This window comes from Typopeltis vanoorti, chromosome 4 (assembly GCF_054136105.1).
Source record: "Typopeltis vanoorti isolate ZY-2024b chromosome 4, IOZ_Tvanoo_1.0, whole genome shotgun sequence".
NCBI classification, from domain to species: Eukaryota; Metazoa; Arthropoda; class Arachnida; order Uropygi; family Thelyphonidae; genus Typopeltis; species Typopeltis vanoorti.
Window position 1 is genome coordinate 4,754,145 of NC_143552.1, and position 22,934 is coordinate 4,777,078.

The 22,934-nt window shown below is 37.1% G+C and overlaps 1 protein-coding gene across 2 annotated transcripts in view; it reads right to left on the bottom strand.

Annotated features, from left to right (window-relative positions):
* Window positions 1-279: 279 nt before the first annotated feature.
* SMC5 (structural maintenance of chromosomes 5) overlaps window positions 280-22,934 on the bottom strand; it is a 752,645-nt gene continuing 729,990 nt past the window's right edge. Inside the window, exon 25 of one of the 2 annotated variants that reach the window (XM_090391623.1) lies at window positions 280-1,128. The gene's annotated coding sequence lies outside the window, so the exon portion shown is untranslated. Of the gene's footprint in view, window positions 1,133-22,934 lie in introns of both variants that reach the window. The other variant, XM_090391622.1, reaches the window with a different exon arrangement.

Consider the following 22,934-nt stretch of genomic DNA (forward strand, 5'->3'; position numbering starts at 1 on the left):
GTCTGAAAAGAGTCTCTTTCAACGCCACCTTCATGGAATCAATACATTCAGATTCTCATAAAGATTGCCAAGCATACACTAATAGTTCTAAGCTGTACTTTCTCTCCTGCTCACAGAGAGAAAGAAACACACACACACACACACACACACACACACACACACACACACACACACACACACACACACACACACACACACACACACACACACACACACACACATCCTAAAGTCCAAATGGTAAGTTTAAACTTTGTTTTAATTAATGATACACACACAAAGCAAGCATGCTCCTTTTAGTTTATTATTTTCTGCAAATCATAAAGTCAGAGAATCATAACTAGGATGAAATTTAGAACTATGATGAACTTTAGAGAATAATTTTATATATCAAAAATACTGTCTCAGTATAAAAACAATTACATCATTCAATACACAAGTAATGAACCAATACTTTGGTTGAATAACAGTAGAATTAAAAAACCCACCGTCAGTAAAAGTTTATTAAGTTCATGTCTGAAATTATCTGCTTTGTTGAAGCAAACAGACTGCCAAAGGTGGTCACTTTTCTAGTCAATCAGTATTCACCACAAAGAAAGAGGATTCCTGTAACTTCACTTGAGGTAATTCATCTCATTCACAAACACACCTAAAACTACTTGATTCTGTATGAGAACTGTTAATTTACATGTTAATATGCAAATTTTGCTTTATTGTGAGTGCTTCTTTTGTTCAAAGTTAAACTAATAACTGACAACATGTAAGCAGAAAAATCAAAATACATCACACAATCTTATGATTCTTCCTACTCTTTGTAATACAGGCTGTTAAGAAGACAAAATTTAATCATAATAAATATTCTTGCTGTGATTATAAATTTAAACTGTCAAAAAAATAAAATAAATAAAGCTATTTTTTAATTTTTTATTTTTAAGTGCAATCTCAATCTTCGGTTCAGTTAAGCAAACCTGAGATTCACACAGGTACACCATACAACCAATAATTAGGATTAGGAACACAAGATCACCAGAGTTGGCTGCCATATTCTCGTGTGCTTCTATTCCAGAATCAACTATTACACCAGCCTGTTTATAGATTTCCATAAAGTCAGGGATATAAGAGAACTGCTTACTTCCTTAGGGGAAAGAAAAAGAAAAGAATTAGAGGATTTTATTTCTATTAATAAAATTACTCTATAGTAATTAAAATTAAATTAAACATTCTAAATTCTTCTTCTTCTTCTTTGGTGCTTCAATCCGAAGATTGGTAGTTATAACAGTACATCACAACATCCTGTTCTGTGATCTCCTCATAACTTCTAGCACCAGTTAGCATCATTATGTTATTTATATATGAAATTCTTGGTCTGCCTCGTGACCTCTTTCCTTCTACAGTCCTCTATATTATTTCTGTAATCAGTTCCCCATGCCTCAAATGGTGTCCAATTAGGCTTTTTCTTCTCTTATTGATGTGTTTCATTAATGACCTCTCTTCATGAACTATATTTAGAACTTCTTCATTACTTTTCCTTTCTATCAAACTAATTTTGATCATTTTTCTCCAGCACCAAAGTTCAACTATCTCCAACTTTTTGATGTCTTGTTTTGTTAGAGTCCAGTCCTCACAACCATATAATGATGCTCCATATGTATGTTTTCACTAGCCTTTTTTTTTTTGAGCTGGATGCCAAGTCCTTTAGTGATAAAAAATGTTTCTTCTGTTGTAGAATGCTTTTTTGCTAGAATTATTTGTGCTTTAATATCTGATTGGTTTCTTCCATCTTCTGTGATAAGACTGCCAAGATATTTAAAAGAGGATACCTGTTGTATCAGGTTATTATTTATTTCCAGGTTTATTTTCATTGGATTTGCTTTACTTGTAATTAATAATTTTTTTCTTATAATTAATTTTTAAGCTGTATTGTGTGAAAATTTCTTCAATCTTTGTCAGGGTGGTTTTCAGTTTGTTTTCATTATCAGCTATAACTGCTATATCATCTGTGAACCATAGCCAGTTAATATCAATTCCATTTATCTTAATTCCTGTTTCTATTAGTTCTTTCAATTTATTTATTGCATCTTCAATGTAGAGATTAAACAGTATGGGTGAAAGAGAGCACCCCCGTCTTACACCTCTATGTATTCTTGCTATTGCGGTTTTTGTCTTATTGTTGGCTGTTTCTATTAGAATATTTCCATTATTATAAATTATGTAAAATAAAACATATCTGTGTTCCCAGGATTAGGACAACTTATGCTAGTACAGTCTAAGTGGAAATCTGGCACTAAGAACATCAAAAAAACGTCCATATAAATGCACAAGAAGTCCACACAACCAATTTAACAGGCAGAAGAAACAGACAACTGTCTCTAAATAGCAAAAGTGATAGTAGCACTATCTGTATTTTTATCATACAAAACCTAGCAAAAAAAACCAGGTTTCTAAATTTAATTAATACAAAATTTCAAAGATGGTAACATCCACACAAAATATATAACACCAGACATACAAACCTTGATTAGGCAACATTAGAATTATCATAGGCAGATATCTGGATTCTAAGCCAATTAAGAGTTAGGAAATGGTTCAGAAAAGTGACCAAGGTAGTGTTAGGTCTGGCTAACTTATTATAACCAAAACAGAAAGAGGCGGTATGAAGGAATATCTATCACCAAATATCTTCTTGTATATGGGTATGAAATCATACTACCTAAAAGAGATCTAAGTACAATATATAGATCATCAAATGAAATGTTAATGATTTTTTTCCCTCTGCTCAAGTTTCTGTCCATTCGTGGTACTGATGCATGTAATACTTTAAAAACTAATTTTCTGATAATAATAAATTTAGTTTAATCCTTTATCTGACCGCGCGGTTAGCCTAGTGGCTTTGCACTTCGCAACCATATGCCTGGGGAAGGAGTGTCCCAGGTTCGATTCCCGTTGTAAACGTGAGGAATTTGAGGATCTTCCTCAGGCATAGCCAAGTTAGCCGGTTCTTGGGCGCGGTCAGTAGGGTTTTTTCCGCCAGTTTATCTGGCGTTTTTCATCCTGCGAACAGGCAAACCGGCCCCGTGAACATACGCCTCTACAGTCAAAAATATATCCCCCCCCCCAGCGGCAGACCAGGCGACGGGTCGGTTGGGAGTAGTACTAACAAGAAGTCGCATCTAAAAGTAACACGCGGACCCTGCATAGGAAGCGGGAATAACGCGTAGAAGAAGAAGAAGTTTAATCCTTTATCCAAGCGTGTGCAAACAAAGTTTGCGCCTGAAAGTATCTTCAGGACTGGGGTAAAGTGGTACAACACCGGGCAACTCCTTGTAAAGGTGGAGCAAGCTACCAAAACTCCTATCTCAGTATCTCCCATAATGCACAACATATCTCCTTGCGGATATGTATAATGTTATGCATTAAGGGAAGGGGCCCCTATCCAGACTAGTTTCGACCTTTATTGAGGTCTCTTCAGTGGGAGCCAGGCCCAAGTGGAGATACCAAGGCAGAAGCATTAGCAAGGTCATCTCCTCTTATAGGAGCTGCCAAATGGTGCGCCACCTTTTTATTAAATTACTCTGGATTTAGAGAAAGATGTTGAAAGTTTATTTTTCACTTGGTCAGACTATAATAAATTTAGTTTAATCCTTTATCCAAGTGTGTGCAAATAAAGTTTGCGCCTGAAAGTATCTTCAGGACTGGGATAAAGTGGTACAACACTGGGCAACTACTTGCAAAGGTGGAGCAAGCTACCAATATAGCATACTCCTATCTCAGTATCTCCCATAATGCAAAACACATCTCCTTGCGGATATGTATAATGTTATGCATTAAGGGAAGGGCCACTACCCAGACTAGTTTCAACCTTTATTGAGGTCTCTTCAGTGGGAGAAGGCCTGAGTGGAGATACCAGGAAGAAGCACCAGCAAGGTCATTTGTTTGCACACACTGATAAAGGATTAAACTAAATTTATTATAGTCTGACCAAGTGAAAAATAAACTTTCAACATCTTTCTCTAAATCCAGAGTAATTTAATAAAAAGGTGGCACACCGTTTGGCAGCTCCTATAGGAGGAGATGACCTTGCTAATGCTTCTGCCTGGCTCCCACTGAAGAGACCTCAATAAAGGTCGAAACTAGTCTGGATAGTAGCCCTTCCCTTGATGCATAACATTATACATATCCGCAAGGAGATGTGTTTTGCATTATGGGAGATACCGAGATAGGAGTTTTGGTAGCTTGCTCCACCTTTGCAAGGAGTTGCCCGGTGTTGTACCACTTTACCTCACTCCTGAAGACACTTTCAGGCGCAAACTTTGTTTGCACACACTTGGATAAAGGATTAAACTAAATTTATTATAGTCTGACCAAGTGAAATATAAACTTTCAAAATAATTTTCTGATAGCTTGACCACCTTTCCAGTAAACTTTATATGATAGCCATTTCAAAAGTTCTGTATGCTGTACTCCTGTTGTTAAGATAAAACATTTAACGAAATGTGTGGTTCTTCCATTCTGTCTTATAATTGCTAACTAACATCTGGCTAAGTCTATTTCTTTACAAACCCCCCCTTTTTTTTTTGTTGATGTGTCTTACAAGCTTGGGTCATGTTATCAAAAACCTTATCAGTTATAGTTCGCCCACCGATTAGAGATCCTTTGACACTTCTGCGCATGTCAGAAAAAGGAGAATCCATTCTGATAATAGGATAATCAGTCTATATTGTTTGATGAGTTGTTTATTATTACAGGTTGGAAAATTAACTTCTCTTTTATGATTATTGTAGTTAACTATGTTGCTAGTATAACAGTTGGAAAGTTTTATCTATAAAGCACGTGATTTCCCGTGTTGGCAACCTAATTCGTACATCCTTCATTTCTTTCTCCCCTTCAGCGTGAATTGACTATTCTTGGCAAGATGCCAAGCAGAGACCTACAAACAGTGGGCAAATAATATAATGAAACATTTTGTAAGAATGGTTCTTTTCATTTAGGGAATACATCAAAGTTTAGAGGATTCATTTCAGGACGGTGCAGAAGTGAGGAAAGCACTTCCCATCCATTATTTTCCATAAGATTAGATACTCCAAGTGAAATATCTGGCTTAGTTACTTTACAATACCTGACCCGAGTCAAATTCTTCTTCTTTTTCCATTTTGAAGTTGTCTTTCAGAAAACAAGGGTACTACTAATGATAGTGGTAGAACTGCTGGAGCAAAGATAAATTTTATTTTTTTGGAATAATTTTAAAGAATTATATGCATTTCTCCATAAATTTATTTAATTAGTGATAACGAGACTGAATGCATATTAATTATCGAGGGTGTTAGAAGGTTTTATAGCAAATTTTGTGTATAACAGTTAATGAAGGCAAAAATCACAACAAGAACCAGAACAACCAGATGCATAGTGTGAAAATCAAGTGTGTTGAGCCTGTCAGGAGTGTAATATGCATACAAGAGGCATGCACGAATGTGGTAGATGTGTCTGTTCAGAGATTAAACAAGAGAAGAGAGTTTGCAGAAAGTGTGCAAAATCCACAGCTAATATTAATTGGCTGTGGATTTTTGAATGAAAGTTGGGAACTGAAAGCGAAGAATACCAGATAAAAGGCAAAAGGCAGTGATGAGTGTAAGACTGAGAATGATAGCGAGAATATAAGTGTGGATGAATACAGACATGATGAAAAAAGGAAAAGTGAGCATAAATATGGAAACAGAAGTGAGCCTGACCAACAGAGAAAGATCTGATGTGACTGCAAGAACAGAAGAAAGTATGTCTGGTGTAGTGATAGTGGAACAACTGCTCAAATGCAAGAACTGAAGAATGAAATGATTAAGATGAGAAATGAGATGTGGCGTATACAGAATGAAATTAGATGGATGGTGGATATGAATGGAAGAATTTAAAGGAATAATATGAAAGATAATGGGGAGAAAGAGATAGCAAATAACTCAAGGGTTGCACTAACTAGTCTAGCCATAAATACTGTTACAATTTAAACAGCACATAAACCTTTAATCTATCAGTAAAGCATTTACAGCACTCAATGTTCAATATGTCCCACTTTTGCCTTCAAGCATGCCTGAAGTCTGTGAGGCCACATATCCACCATATCCGCTTGTTGGACATCCACCTTCAGGTTGTCGATACTGAGGTGTCAGTTCTTGCAAGTTACTCTCTTTCAAGCTCCGAGAACAATTTGAAGTCCAACGGATTCAGATCAGGATTTCCAGACAGTCAATCGGATGGTAATATGTGGTCAGGCACATTCTTCTCCAGCCATTGTTGCGTGGTCCTCACCTTGTGTGCAGGGGCTAAGTGCTGTTGGTAGGTCCACAGCCTACCATGAATCAAGGTGTTGTTCAAGGGCCATACCACAGGTTCCAGCACGGTGTCATAAACTTTGGCAGAGGTTTTGACCACTTTCTTGCAGAAATCCAATTTGGATATTCTCTGATACATCACCCCAACAAACCATAACTGACGCAGACTGATGACCCCCCCCCCCCCTGAATTCTTGGTACTAGGGCTTGTGCTGTGCAACCATTCGGGATATATATATCTGATCATTCTGGTTGTTAAATGACTCTTTAATGGTGAAAAGGATATCTGTGTGTTGTTTGCATACTGCCCGAGAAGTGCCTTTGATTTTTATACCTTAGTGTGGTGCAAGGAAGTGTCCAGGAGAATAACGATAGGCTCTTACCTGCAGGTTATCAGTTAGTACTTGTGACATCATTCTCTTTGAAACAGTCATTGCTTGTGACATCACTTTCTGAATTCTCCCAGGATTATGGTGAAGGCATGCCTTCAAAGTCCTTACAAGCTATTGCTTCCTAACGCAGCATGGTCGACCTGTTCTTTGGCAGACAGATATATCTTGTGTATCATTATAACAGTTAATAGTCTGATATAAAATGGTCGATCTGTTCTTTGGCAGTCAGATAAGTCTTCTGTATCATTATAATAGTTAATAGTCTGATATACAAACATAGTCTGATATACATCATACTGATCCTGATTATTTTTAGCATGTTGAAAATAAAAGGTGGCTGCATCCCATTCTTGTGAAGTGCTATTAGAGCTACACAGTTGTAATAATCTCCCCACTGCATGTTAATCCATACAGCTAGACACTCTCTTTCTCTCTCTCTACTGATGAACATGCAAATGTTGGATCACTAATGGAAGTGGACATTGTAAGATTCTATCATAAAAGATGTGGTGGATGAGAGGGTACTATAAAAATCTCACATAAATGTTTTGCATATTATGTTTATTTTTTTTACAGTTTTTACGTGTGTTTGGTGAGAATTTTATTTAAAGAAAAATACATTTTTTTTATATGATAAAAATAACCTAAAAGTATATTTGTGATTTGTTTCCATTTAGTAAATAAAGCAGTTATATGCTTAGTATTATCGGAGTGCCACGTGGTTAAGAGGTTAAGTAAAATAATTTAATAAGTCAACTTGCTTACTGTATATTGTAATCCTTAGGAAATAGCACAGAAATGTTTTATGTACATTAATTTTAGGTTTGTGTTATGGTAGTGTTTGTATGTCACTATTATTGTACAATGTGCAAGCACAGTAATAACGGCAGCCATGCTGTTACTTGAGTTTTACTTTGAATCTTGTTAATGGACATGGGCGTTAGTTGTTGTTTATAGAACAGCTATTGTTTGGTAACAGGAATGGTAGAAAGAATAAAAAAAAGAGTAGGCAATCAAGGAAGCAGAGCTGAAGAGGTTTCATAAACTGCCGAGTTAAGTTCTGAAATCTCAGAAAAGTTTTTATATGCCTTTTGAATTACTTTCCAAGGATATGGAACTGTGAAGCTAATAATTGAAGTACAATATAATATATCAAGCCTTTGTATATGGGAATATTTTATGCTTAATGAAAGGCAAGTGATATATGTTCCAAGGAATAATATGGAATCTATGGTAAAAAGTATTGGAAAATGAATTTGGAAATGCTACATTAATGTATTCCTGTTGTTTTTTGAGATTTTTCTTCATGCTTACTTCAGAAAATTGAAAGAGACATGCATTAAAGGAAACTTCTATATATGGCCAAATGAGACTACAAAATGTTTAACTGAATGCTATTTTTAGTTTGTTTTGTAAAATATTTCATGTATTCTCTCAGTAACTGTGAAAGTTAGAATACGAGAGCAAATTATTGAGCCCATTTATGTTAATTAAAAAATGGCCATTTAATTATTCTTTGTGTATATGTTGTATATTATCTGTTGTAAATAATTATGTTTAAAGTAAATATTTTACTTTATTTTTATAATTGTGCTTCATTCTTTAGAACACTACATGTGATCCTGAAGTCAATGCACTATCATGGATATGATTCTGGACCATTCTAACCAGTTAAAATAAAATTAAATATATTGTTATCTATACTCCACGACTATCTTTATAGGTTGGACTTAGATGTCGAATAATGTGGAGCAGATCAAGCTCACACATTAAAATATAACAAACAGTACAAACATCTGTGTTCAGTAGAGAGAGAGAGAGAATGAACAAGGTTAGGTGTAGGAATGTGCGAGGAAGTTAGTGGTTGTTGTTGGAACGAATGATTTGGTTGGGCATAAGAAGAATGCGAGGATGAATATCAGGAAATTACTGAGGAGAGTGAAAAACAGTGTGGCAGGTAGAGTAGTTACCCAGGTATGATAATGATGAGCTCCAGCAGAGAGCAATGATCTTGAATGAGTGGGATGAGTTTGAGGGATGAATGAAACTGTATAAAAGTGATGAACTGCATGGATGAAGAATGGCATCTGAAAAGGCTGCTGCTGGAAGGAAGTCTAATGAGTAATGTGAACAAGGTATCAATGGAAGTCAGAATTGATGTAAATGAGCAAGAGAGACTGATGCGACGGTGGATGGAGATAAGAATACTCAGAACAGAATGTAAGTTGGACAGGGAAATGGGGCCGGGGAGGTTGGAAACAATGTAAGAAGAGTGGATTCTTAAAGCAGTAATGAATGCACATATGAGAATTGTTAGCATAGGAATGGAATGGCCTGGAATAAATGCCGATGGTTGAGTTGGGGAGGGGGAGGCGAATATAGGACAAAGTGTGCAGACAGAAGCAAATATTGAGAAGTCACATGATTAGGACTTGTTATAGACTAAAAAAAAAAGGAATTGTTATGCTTATTTAGAAATGCCAGGAGTATCAGAAATAAGGGAGGTGAAACTGCTACATTGATTCAGTTTATCATCATCAATTTCGTGATATGTATCCTCAAGGGATGTTCATGCTGTTCAATAATTTTCCTCCAAATTAGTCTATTACATGCCAGCATTATAACATCGTTGTATCTAACATTTCATTTTTTTAAGGCACTTCTAACTGAATCAACCCACCTAGATCATGGTTATTCCTCTCGGTCTTTATTCTGGCAAAGAAAACTTGTATTGCTAATCTTTCCTCTCCTATTCTGTTTAGGTAACCATAACACCTGAGATTATCTCTGCTCACACATTCTTCAATGCTAACAATGTCAAGTTCCTTTCTAATATCTTCATTTTTAATATGATTTTGCCATTGCTGCCATCTGTTCAGTCTTCTAATTTTTCTCGGTACTCTCATATCTCTGGTCTATAGTCTGATCAAGTGTTATATTTCTAACTCAACTCTCAAATCCATAACTTAAAACTGGTTTGAACACTGTCTTATATACTGCTAGTTTAGTGTGTTGACTAATTTCTCTCTTATTCCATATAAATTTATTCAATTGGCAACTCACCATATCACCTTTGCTTATTGTCTTGCATATTTCCAAAATTAATTTGCCATCTTCACTAAAAATTATGCCTAAAATAGCTGAAATATTTTACTTGTTCTATACTCCACCATTCAGAATGCAGCTGAAGTTTTCTATGTTCCTGCTTATTTTCATAGTTTTGGTATTTTTATGGCATTTTCATACCAAATTTGTTACAGCTGGAGACTGCAATGGATATATTTAGAAATACATCATCTGCATAAAGCAAAGAGCTAAGTTTGATATCTCTGATTCCAATATCAGGTTTAAGGCCACTTTCTTTCATAATGAGATCCATATAGATGATGAATAAGAGTACAGATAATGTGTATCCTTGTAATGTTACCTTAATTTTACATCAAACAATCTTCCTGCATTTCCTTCAATTCTAAATGCTGATTTACAACTTAAATATAGACTATGTATTGGCATGTATAATGGTCTACTTCCCTATATAACTGTAGTGTTTTGAAAAGCTTTTCCCTGGGCACCTTGTCACATTCCCATAATTTTTCAACTATTTGTTGTAAAGTGAAAATCTGATCCTGACAACCTCTGTTTGGCCTGAACCCAGCTTGTTCTTCTCTAAGCTTCCATTCCACAATTTTTCTTAACTTTTTCTGAAATATATTTGCATAAATCTTACCAGGAACACCCAGTAGAGAAATCTGTCTGCAATTCTCACATTCAATTTTATTTTCTGTTTTATAGATGAGTACTATGAGAGATCTACTTTTACTTTAATCATCTGAAATTCAACCCTCTGACCAGGCCTTCTGAAATATGTAGTGTAGCCACTGCAAAACTTTTGTACCTCCATATTTGAGTATTTCTGGTCAAATATCATCTATTCCAGCTGCCTTTTGCCGATTTCAAGTTTTTGATTGGTTTTACCACCTCAAGTATTGATATGTACTCCTGTTTGCATTCCCCTTGAAAATTTTCTACAACGGTAATGTCACTGCTTGTTTTGTTTAAGTCGTTGAAAGTAATTACTTCGGACATGACATCTAGGAAAACTGTATTTCAGTTTTCATGTCACTTTTTATGATCTATATTCCTTTTAGAGTACACTTTCATTGGCACTTATTTTTTGATATTTATCTATATTCTTGTCAAAGTTCTTCCCACTTTTGTTTATATACTTTTACACATAGCTTAGCTTTTTTTATATATATATATATTTTTTATTTCTGTGATATTTTAGAGGACATATGCAGACTTATTTGCTAGGAACATTTGGTATGCTTACTTCTTTTCCAGGACTGCTTCTGAAAATTCTTGTGTCCACCATGGTGTTCTTAATTTTCTATCCTTACAAACAACTTCAATGCATACCTCCCTACATGAATGAATCAATGTTTTCTTTAGAGTTTGCCACTGAGACTCTATGGTTTTGTCCTTGTTTTCAGTTTACTTTTAAGAGATGCTGAAATTTAATTATTTCTAAAGCTTTCTTAAATACTTTCTTTTCATGTCCTTTGTACACACTTGTATCCTGAACCAGAATGAAGATATCTATCAACAATGGTGGCAACAGAGAGGGCGCTAGTGGGTCAAGCGCTACGAACGTGTTTTGAAGAGCTCCTGATTCAGATAAGTTTTACTAGGAATAATTAAGTATATATGCGTAACTGTTTAAGTAAGAGCGGCTGTAAACGTTGTACGCTACCAATATTATTAGTGTGGGTTTTTTTTTCTTGCTTAAACTAAATACGAAAACGTTAATACTAGACCTAGTAACCTGCAGAGAAAAAAAAAAAAAATGGCGGCGGCATTGTCATTCCATGATTTTAATTTGGATTTCAGTCGGTTCGTTAAGTGTGAGGTCTGTTATATGTATTCCTTCGATTACATAAATGATTTGTGGATGTTTAGTGCGGATGGAAGAAGGGTGTGTGCGAAATGTGACCTGAACGAGGAATTGATGAATGCGAATATGAAGTTGATGACAGAAAGTGCTAGTACTGATTGTGTTGCGAGTGCACGTTTGAAAGAGGATGGCGAGAAAGACAGGCGAAAAAATGTTAAAAAATCAGGAAAAAAGAAAAAGAGCGATTTGACAACCGTAACGGATGTTAAAAGGGACGAAAGTGAGGCGGAAAGAAACGAAATTGAGAGAACGAATGAAAGTAGAAATGGCGTGGTGCAGAAATCGCAAGTAAAAAAAATCGAAAGAATGAATGATAGCGAAAAAAGAATGACTGATGGCGAAAGTTGGACGCATGTTGGAACGAAAGTACTGAACCAAAGAAAGATGAATGACAGTAAAAGTGAGAAGAATGATAGCGAAAGTTGGACGCATGTTAGTCCGAAATTACGGAAACAAAGAAAGATATGTGAGAGTGAAAGTGAGAAGAATGATAGTGAAAGTTGGACGTATGTTGGACCGAAAGTACGGAAACAAAGAAGGATGAATGAGAGGGAAAGTGAGAAGAGGGGGTCGAGAGTTAGAAAGTTAGAAAGATTTAATGATAGAGTGAATGTGTCGCGAGGTTCAGAAGGTGAATTGGATTGGATGAAGCAAGAAATGAAATGGATGCGGAATGAAATTAAGAGAATTCAGGTCAAAACTATTAAAATAAATCATGATGGCATGAAAGAGTTAACAAAAGATGAGCGAGTGGCGTTGTATGGCGACTCCATTATTAAAGGTGTGCTAGAGGATAAAATGCACAAGGTATGTTTTCCAGGCGGTAAAATGAGTAGAGTGATTGAGGCATTGAATATGAGGCAGGAACGAGCAAAAGAGTTAATTGTATTAATTGGTACGAATGATTTGAGAGAGAACAAAGAGCATGTCAAAATGAATGTCAGGAGACTGCTTGGAAAGATAAAGGAGAATAGTGTGACAGGAAGGGTGGTCAGTGTGTTGCCTAGGTATGATTGTGGTGAAATGAGGCGGAGAGCAAGGATTATGAATGATATTCTGGCTGAAATGTGTGAGGAGATGGGAGTACAGTTTGTTAATGTGTGGAATGAGTTTGAGGGACGAAGTGAGCTGTATGGGAGCGATGGACTGCATTTGAGTGGTTATGGTGTGAGTCGCTTGGAGAGACTGCTGCTGGAAGGTAGAGAAGTGAATAGAGAGAATGAATCAGATCGAGAGGGGAGTGATGTGGAAGAGCAGGAGAGTAAGACAGGAGAGATTCAAGGAGTGGAAATGAATGTGGAAGTGAGTGGTATGAGTATAGAAAATGAGAGAATGGGTGTGCAAGAGGAGCAGGGAAACGGGGAGGCTCAGGGTGGACAGGGATACACAGCGTGAGAAAGGTGGATGCTCCAAGAGGAGGTGAGAGAATGTGTAGGCAGGAAAGTAATGGGATGATCAGGGATCAAAAGGAAACAGATGGAATTGCAAAGGGTTCTAAAATGAAGAAGCAGAAAGGGAAATGGCCCCAGTCCAGCATGGAGAGATCACATCGAGTGAGTGGTATCAGTGGAACTAGCTGTAGATCCAGAAACGAGTTGTTGTGTTTGTATACCAATGCTAGAAGTATAAGAAACAAGGCAGATGAAATGGTTGCACTAATTGCGTCTGTGCACCCAGAGATTGTCAGAATAAGTGAGACATGGTTAGATGAGGATGACATCCTGACAGGAATAGAGATGGAAAGGTATGATGTGTTTCGTGAAGATAGAAGGGGTAAAAAGGTAGGGGGAGTGCTATTGATGATAGAGAAAGAGTTATGTCCATACAAGGTAGAGATGCAAGAGGGAAATGGGGCCAGTGGTTTTGAGGCAGTATGGTGTGAGATAGAGGTGAATAGAATCAAATACTTGGTGGGATGTTGTTATAGACCTCGTAATGTGGATGGTGGTGATAGTGAAATGTATAGTCAAATAAGCCAAGCAAATAAGAAAAGGGTGATTTTAATTATGGCAATATAGACTGGAATGAAGAGATAGCAACTGGAAGTAAAGAAAATGAGTTTCTTGAGTTTTTGAGGGATAACTACCTCAGACAGTATGTAACAGGGGGCACAAGAGGATTAAGGGTCTTGGATTTGGTCATCTCATCGGAGGATGTAATTATCAATGAGGTATCAAATCATCCACCAATTGGTGAAAGTGACCATGAGGTGATTACTTGGGTGGTTGCCAGCTGTGCAAGGACCCCTGTGAAAAAAGGGTATATGTGGAACTACAAGGGAGGTGATTATGAAGAGCTCAGGAGACAGCTTGCAGTTGTAGCATGGAATGAGGAGTTAGCTGGAAAAGAGATCAATGCAGCTTGGGGGATTTTCAAAAAATATTTAGTGGATGCAATGTCTAAATGTATACCACGGGTGAGAAGGTTAAATAAGTTAGGTGTGAGATGGATGAATAAAGAGATTAAGCATGCAATACAGAGAAAAAGGGCATTGTGGAGGCAGCATAAGAGAAGTGGAAGTAACCAATTTCATGAGTTCTACAAAGACCAGGCAAGGAGAGTGACTTGGTTGGTGAGAGTAGCTAAAGAGAGGTATGAACAGCAGTTAGCTAATGAAGCTAAAAAGAATCCTAGGGAGTTCTTTCGATATGTAGCCAGCAAAAGAAAGAATGATTATGGAAGGATGACACTGATTGGAGGAAATGGTATAAAGACAGCTGTTGCAGAATGTGTGGTGGAGATACTTAATGAGCAGTTCATAAAGATCTTTCAATCTTGTGAATGTGATTTCATGGAGAGATTAAGAGCAGTTGATGGGGAGGAGAGACTGACTGTAAGTGAGCAAGAGGTGTTTAGGGAGTTGAGTAAACTAGATGTAAATAAGGCTGTGGGACTTGATAATATATCACCGCATATTCTGAAGGAATGTGCCAGAGAGTTGACACCTGCCTTGACATATTTTTTTAATACGAGTCTTGCACTTGGTCAAGTCCCTAAAGAGTGGAAGGAGGGCAAGATTGTGCCACTTCATAAAGGAGGTGATCGAACTCAAGCATCAAACTATAGGCCTATCTGTGTGTCAGGTGTTGTGGTTAAGTTGTTGGAGAAGCTTGTGAGAACTAGGATCCAGAGTTGGGTTGACAACAATGGTATAATCTTTGATGGACAGCATGGATTTGCTAAAGGGAGGTCGTGTTTTAGTAATCTACTTACTTATTACAATAAAGTGACTGCTTCCTTGGACAGAGGAGAAGGATACACAGTAATATACTTGGATTTCGCAAAAGCTTTTGATAGAGTACCTCATGATAAGTTGACAGTCAAACTAGAGCAGATGGGGTTGGATATTAGATTAGTGCATTGGATTGGAGACTGGCTATCTGATAGGTATCAACAAGTTGTGTATGGGGGTGCAATATCCAGGAAAAGGAAAGTCACTAGTGGAGTGCCTCAGGGATCTGTTTTAGGGCCATTACTATTTAAATTGTATATTAATGATATTGGCGAAGATTTGGATGGAGATATTCAGTTGTTTGCAGATGATGCAAAGTTGGGACGAACCATAAAGAGTAGTGAAGATGTTGTGGCCTTGCAAGAAGACTTGAATAAATTGAGTGATTGGGCAAGCAAATGGGGATGTGAGTTCAATGTTGCAAAATGTAAGGTTTTAAAATTTGGAAAACAAAGATGGGATGCAGAATTTATGCTTGGCGAGAATATATTGTTGGAAGTAGAGGAAATAAGAGATCTGGGAGTGATAGTGGATAAGGATCTAAAATTTAGGGGACACATCGCCAAAATTGTGAAGACAACACAAAGACTTCTGGGAATGATGAGGAGGACACTGACGTGTAGAAGTAGGGAGATTCTTGTTCCATTGTATAAGGCTTTGATTAGGCCACACATGGACTATTGTGCCCAGATTTGGTCACCTGGTTTTCAGAAGGATGAAGAGATGTTGGAAAGGGTCCAAAGGCGGCTGACTAAGGTAGTTTCTGACCTCTGGAATGTCGAGTATGAGGAAAGATTGAAAAGATGTAATTTGCAGAGTCTAGTGGAGAGAAGGAAGAGGGGAGATATGATAGAGACCTACAAGTTGGTAAGGGGTTGTTATAGGATCAGTGGTGGAGAAGTTCTACAGCGAATAGTGGGAGATCAGGGGAGAACCAGAGGTCATCCCTGGAAACTGTATAAAGAGGGTGTGAGTAGGGGAGTGAGAGGCAGGTTTTTTTCGTGCAGAGTTGTGAATGATTGGAATGCCTTGCCTGAGAGTGTGGTGTCTGCAAGGAGTTTGAATGTGTTTAAGACCCGGTATGATGAGATGTGTGTGAGATAAAAGGACCTCCTAGATGAGTCTTTGACTCCATGAGGTCTTGTTTAATAATAATAATAATAAACAGTCAATGAGACTTTTCTTATTTCTTTTCTCCATGTGAACTTGTGCACATCTTTATGTTGGAACATGATGTTAGTAATCACTAGTCTGCTAGTGATTACTATCATCATATCTGCTGGTCTTCTGCTCAGTGCGTTCTGAGCAGAAGCCCAGCAGATACTTCTTCTTATTCCTTCCTTCCTCTTTTACCTTGCAGTGTCAAGGAAAATATTGGAAAAAAGATACTTATTATTATATACCATTATTGTTAGCCTTATTCTTTTCTCCAAAACGTTATTATATTCCTGGTGGGATTTGTTTCCTCCTCTGCTGCTTAGATCTCCAATAAATACCACTTTTTTCATTTTCTTTATATCAGCTGCTCTAATGACTCAAAAAATCCTTCTACTTCTTTCCTTAAGAGAAAAATTGATGTACACACCTTCTTTCCTTAGGTGTGTACATCAATCTGTGGAACTATAGACACAGATTGAGTTTATTTGCCCAAACATAATTGGAATAAGTGAAACATGCTTGGATGAGAATGATACTTAGGTGGCAATAAAAATGGGAGGGTATGCTGTCTTTCATGAGGAAACATAAAGGTAAAAAAAAAGGGACAGGGGGAGTGTTGCTGATGCTATCAGGAGAATAATGTCCATACAATATTGAGATACAAGGGGAAAAAGTAGCAGTGGTTTCGAAGCAGTATGGTGTGAGGTGGAGGTTGAGTGTAGTATGAGAAGAGTAGCCATTCAAGCTATGAAAAGACAAATATGGGAGGGTGATGCTAGTTGATGGCAAATTACTACTCAAATTATTACTCACAATGAAATGGGAGTTATATTAATTTTCTGCATACATATGATCAACAGACCAAACTGAACAATGCAGGATTTCCAGTTGCAAAGAGAGAAAAAAATGGCTTGAGAAAAACTTTATTGTGCATTTGGTATAAAATTATGAGGTGGCTACTTCAGAAGGGCGTGTCATCAGTGTTAACCACGTTCTTACCATATCTGGCACTGGTCACGTTAGACTCCTTCCTCAGTCATCTCAATAGCCTACATCCAAGAATCCAGTTTACTATGGAAAAGGAAAAGAACAATTGTTTACCTATCCTAGACACCTTAGTCACACGCCTGCCTAATGATACACTTGCCTTCACTATATACAGAAAACACACTGGCAGATACATTCACAAACTCTCCCACCACCACCCCTCACAACAATATGGCATCATTAAAACTCATACCAAGAGAGCCCACAATCTTTGTTCCAGTGGAACCGCCCTTACTACTGAGCTTAACCACATACACAGCACTTTCCTCTCCAATGGCTACAGCGAACACAGTATCAAAAAAAAATCAGTTCCTCCCCCATTCCCCATCCTTCTTGTCAACAAGATTTTAAAAATGCCATCACCATACCCTATATCCGTGGCACATCTGAAAAAATAGCCAAGATCCTAAAAAAAGTACAACCTACACACAGCATCTAAGACCTACCGCAAACTTGCTACCCTTATCCGTTCTACAAAAGATCAGCTCCCTCCTCTCACGCTGCCTGGAGTTTACAAAGTACCCTGTTCCTGTAAGCTGGCGTACTTTGGACAGACAGGCAGATCAACATCCATCCGCCTGGAGGAACACAAGTCTTACATCTGTAAACACAACTATGGCCATTCAGGCTTGGCTGACCATGTTTTGGACACCACCCATAGAGTATCATGGAAGAAAACCACCATGCTCCACCACAGCAAATTCAAGAGAGACTTTTCTTAGAAGCAGCAGCTCTCAAAACCCAACCAAATCTTAATAAATACGGTTGCATTAAGCTTCCGAAGATTTGGGAAACACTCATCACCAGAGGTCCCACCTTACATTCTAGGCCACCACCCTTAGAGGGCGCTCCACCTAGATAGGACTTTAGTGTCACCCATGTGGTTGGGCTTAGTATTGTATGATATTCGTGTGCATGTTACATTAATTGTTTTTGTAATCCCCGTAGATGTCCTAGTGACTAGGACGAAATATAGGAAGTATTAAATTCTATTTTAATTCTTTTTGAGTGTTGTAAAAAATCCATTAAGCCTCCAACATGAAGACAAAAACTACTCAGAGAGAGAGAGAGAGAGATGGATCAAGAGGAGTGTTCTAGGGTCTAGAGTCATTGCTGTTGTTAACAATACTCATAGCATCCAGCTAGCAGTGAAAAAACACTTACCAAATTTGATTGTGTGGCTGCCTGTATCCCCAAAACACACATACACATCAACAACATCAAGAAGGAAAAAAATAAATCAATTATCAATTTACTGAATTCACTAATATTTTGCTAGTTTACTACCCAGCATCTTCAGAGCACAAATTTTAATTGTGACAAGCACACAGACACTACACTAAAACATTATAAACAATTCAATTTGTAATTGACACAGAGATAATGTTCTAAGCTGACCCTATGGGGCCAGTTAACCATAAAGTTAATTTAGAGAAGTCAGGTAATCTGTCCTGAGAATGATTGCCTCCAAGATTGAGATTAGGGAGATGCTTCATAGCAGATGCTAATTCTAAAAATAGTCTTTTGGAACTCTAGCAACTTCTGTATAAAACTAATGTTTTCCTCTATTTATTCTATGTGAGGGAGTATCCATAGCATGGTCTACTAGTCCATGATCACATGATCATGGTCTATGATCACAGATGGTATTTTTGTGTTCTTCAAGGAGGATGTAAAGGGGATAATTACTTGAAGTAGAAAGTAATGGAGGGAACTCATGGTATGAGAGTGTTGGATCTTGTTATAGGGTGGAAGACCTGTTCCATAATTAAGGCAGCTAAACTGCCTCCAACTGGAGAAAGTGATCATGTGGTCTTGACTAGGGAGGTAGCAAAACATGTGGTAATTCCAGTTAAGAAAGGGTATGTGAAACTTTAAGGCAGGTGATTATGATACACTTAGGAGACAGCATGAAGCAGTATCCTGGCATAAAGCTCTGCAAGGAAAGGATGTCCACAGTCCATGGGGGACAGTCAAGGGATATTTGTAGGAAGCAATATCACACTGTATGCCCCAAAGGCAGGAGGTTAAATTGGGTACGAGTTAGGTGAATGAGTAGTCTCATTAAGCATGAACTGCAAAAAATGTGGATATATAAGGAGAAACGTGACCAGCTAACTCGTAAACAGTACAAGGAACCTGCAAAACATGGGGGACAGTCAAGGGATATTTGTAGGAAGCAATATCACACTGTATGCCCCAAAGGCAGGAGGGTAAATTGGGTACGAGTTAGGTGAATGAGTAGTCTCATTAAGCATGAACTGCAAAAAATGTGGATATATAAGGAGAAACGTGACCAGCTAACTTGTAAACAGTACAAGGAACCTGCAAAAAAGGTGACCAGCATTGGTAAGGAAGGCAAAATTAGATTACGAGAAGAAATTATCCGAACAGGCAAAAGGAATTTCCAAAGATTTTTTTGTTATGTGAACAGTAGGAGGAAGAATGACTATGGAAGGGTAACTTTAATGAGTGCAGATGGCAGAGAGGTAACAGAGGCAGATGAAACTGTAAAGCTACCAAGTGATCATTTTGCAAGAGTATATCATTAAAGTGAAGATATTGTTATAACAGGAACTGATAATGCGAAAACAGAAGTTGATGAATTAGAGGTACTTAGGATATCGCAGATTCTGAATGCATATACAGCTGTTGGATTCTGAATGAAGAGAAATTAAAATTATTAATACTCCCTTCAGAATTCAACATAATCCACCATATCAAAGGCTACATTTGTAGATATTATTTAATGTAAATCTCTTATTATAAACTATTATTCTTATAATTACCTTTGAGTTTTTTAAATTTAATTATTTGATCTAGGATATGTGTTAATAATGGAAAGGACTCTGTATAAAAATAACGTTCAGATTATTTTATTTATTCCTAAATTAATAGTAGAAGAATTTGTGTTCATCATATTTAATTGTATATTATTTGAATTGAAAATTATCAATTTTATTTAGTTTCTGTATGTAAAGGTAAAGTGTTATGTAATGCTTATCTTATGTACTGCTCTAATTGTTGTCATGGAGACGGAGTTAAAAGTAGAAAGCGCGAGCGTAGCAGCGCGTGAGTTATGGAGGTGAGATGGAATTGATATGAGCTAGATGGTGAGAACAAGTTTTGGTTGGAAAAAGGAGTGAAGGTATATAAACAGAAAGCGAGAGTAAACAAAGAGCAGTGAGTCGACAGTCAGTCAGCTTTAGAACTGAGCAGTCAGTCAGTCACTAGAACTAGAGAACTAGGGACTGAGTACAGTTGGAGCACTCAGCACATGAACGGCACTCAGAACAGTACAATAGAGATGAGGAAATAATTTATTAGCAGCACGAAGTTAAATAAGAGGCTGTAGTACAAAGAATTAATGCTGTAATCAGATTATGAAGGATCGAGATGTAAATTGGCAACTCAGAATATTGACATGGAATTCTGAAGTCAATGTTGTATTCCAGAGCTTTCAAGGAAGGCAAAATTAGAAAGCTGATTCTATTGCAAAGTAGTATATGAGAAATAAGTAGATTTAGTAGTGAAAATGTAGTAGTACAGACAAATCGGCCCTTCAGAACACACGCAATTTACAGACAAAAAATACTAGTTGTGGTGGAGGTGGGCGGTAGAGAGCGTTGATGGAGATGATTCATAGTAGAGGTTCGGTGTAGTGGTTGAGATTATAGGTGTCCTCCTGCGATGAGTCTTTGGACTCCTTGGAGGTGTCACGAATAATAATAATAATGTGTCTGCATTTGTGATGTGCTGAAATTAAAGATTAAGTTAATTTAAAGAAGATTACTTTTGAAATGTGTAGCTCCAGTGTGATAATTAACTAAAGTTTTAAGTGTGCCTCAGTGAATAATATGTGCAAAGATTTATTCCGGTAAGAACAGTTGTACTTTATAGCATTTTAGAGTGAAGTTATAAGAATTATCTCCTTCTGTTAAATCCTACTTTTAACTGTGGTGTTTGTGCTGAATTTTGCCGAAGCTAGACGATTAATAGTCTTCCCCCCCCCCTTAAAGTGATAGCTATCACTTGACTGAACTATGTGATTTCTGACTAAGGGATAGATAAAGAATAAAATTTTTAAAATATTTGCTGTGAATTTCAGTGGTAATGAACTTTAGAACTATCTTTGATTATTAGGGAGAAATTAGATTTTGAAACTCAGTGTTTAATACCAAAAGTTAAAGGAAAGCTGTGAGTTGTTGAATAGAGTTAATTTTGCATTATCTTGTATCCAAAGTATACTTATGTATATATTATATAACAATTAAATGTTTTGTTTTATTGATTTCAATTTGTTGTTAGCCTGATTCTTTTCCACTGCACCGTTCATAAAATTATCGGACCTAGTGGGAACCTTAAATGTTAAATGTAAAATTCGGCCTATATATAAACATTAGACTGCTAAAGTTAATTAATATTTGATTACACTATTTTGCATAGACTAATCTGAATATAAGGTGGCGCAGTATAATAGAAATTTCCCTATATTTGGATTAGTAATCAACATACAATTAATTAACTTTAATAAAAACAACGTTAAAACAAGATGGCGGATCAAAAGACAGTAAGGACGATCCAACACAGCTGTGGGATTCGGCGGGGATATCAGAAGAGAATATGCAGGGAAACTGGTGATGACTTTCACTAGGCTGTTTAATTTAAGTCTCAGTTCTGGCAGAGTTCCGAGAGAGTGGAAGGAGGGCAAAATAATTCCTTTCCATAAAGGAGGATCTAAGTCTGTGGTAGCAAATTTTAGTCCAATCAGTATCTCAGGAGTGTTGGAAAAGTTGGACAAAAAGAGAATTTAGGAATGGATTGATAAGTATATGATACTCTATGAGGGGCAGCATGGCTTTATGAAGGATAGGTCGAGCCTTAGTAATCTATTAACTTTTTATAACATGATGATACTGCTGGATTTTGTAAAGGCATTTGACAGGATACCACATGGAACTCTAACTGCAACAAATAGGGATGGATATAAAACCTGGTGATATAGATAAAAGGGTGGCTGATGGACAGACATGAAAGAGTAGTATATGGAGGAATAGAATCCAGGTGACTTGTGGTGTGCTGCATGGCTCTATACTTGGACCACTGATGTTTAATTTATTTGTACATAAATGATAGGAAATAATTTGAAGGGATATATTCGGTTGTTTACTGATGATGTAAAGTGTTGGGGAGGAGTTAATCAAGGTGATGTAGAGAAATTGCAGGATGATTTAAACAGGCTGACATCATGTGCAAACATAATGGATGTCAATTTAACGTGGAAAAGTGTAAAGTTATGCAATCTGGCATACAAAGATTACAAGCTGTGTACTGCATTGAGGGAATTGCACTCCAGGAAAATGATGAAGCCAGGGATTCAAGCGTAGTGTAGATAGAGAGTTGAAGTTTAAAGGACATATTGTTTAAGTCACCAGGATAGCTCACAGGATTAGTTGGTAACTGAAGAACACACTAACAGGCAGAGATAAGACAGTTGTCATTCCTCTTTATAAAACATTAATACAACCACATCTGGATTACAGTGCTCAGGTTTAATCACCTGAGTTTCTCGGCAGATGAGGAAGTGGTAGAGACGATCCAGAGGCTCTCATTTTACACAAATTATGGACTCTACAACCGTGTTATAAATAATTATTTTAATTTCCTGGCAAAACAATTCTACCTACGAAAAGAAGGCACAGCCATGGACTCAATATTATCCCCTCCCGTTGTTAACTTTTACATGGAACATTTTGAGCAAAGTGCTCTAGATTCCTTTCCTTTAAAACCCAAAGTCTGGTTTAGATACGTTGATGACGTTTTCACTATCTGGT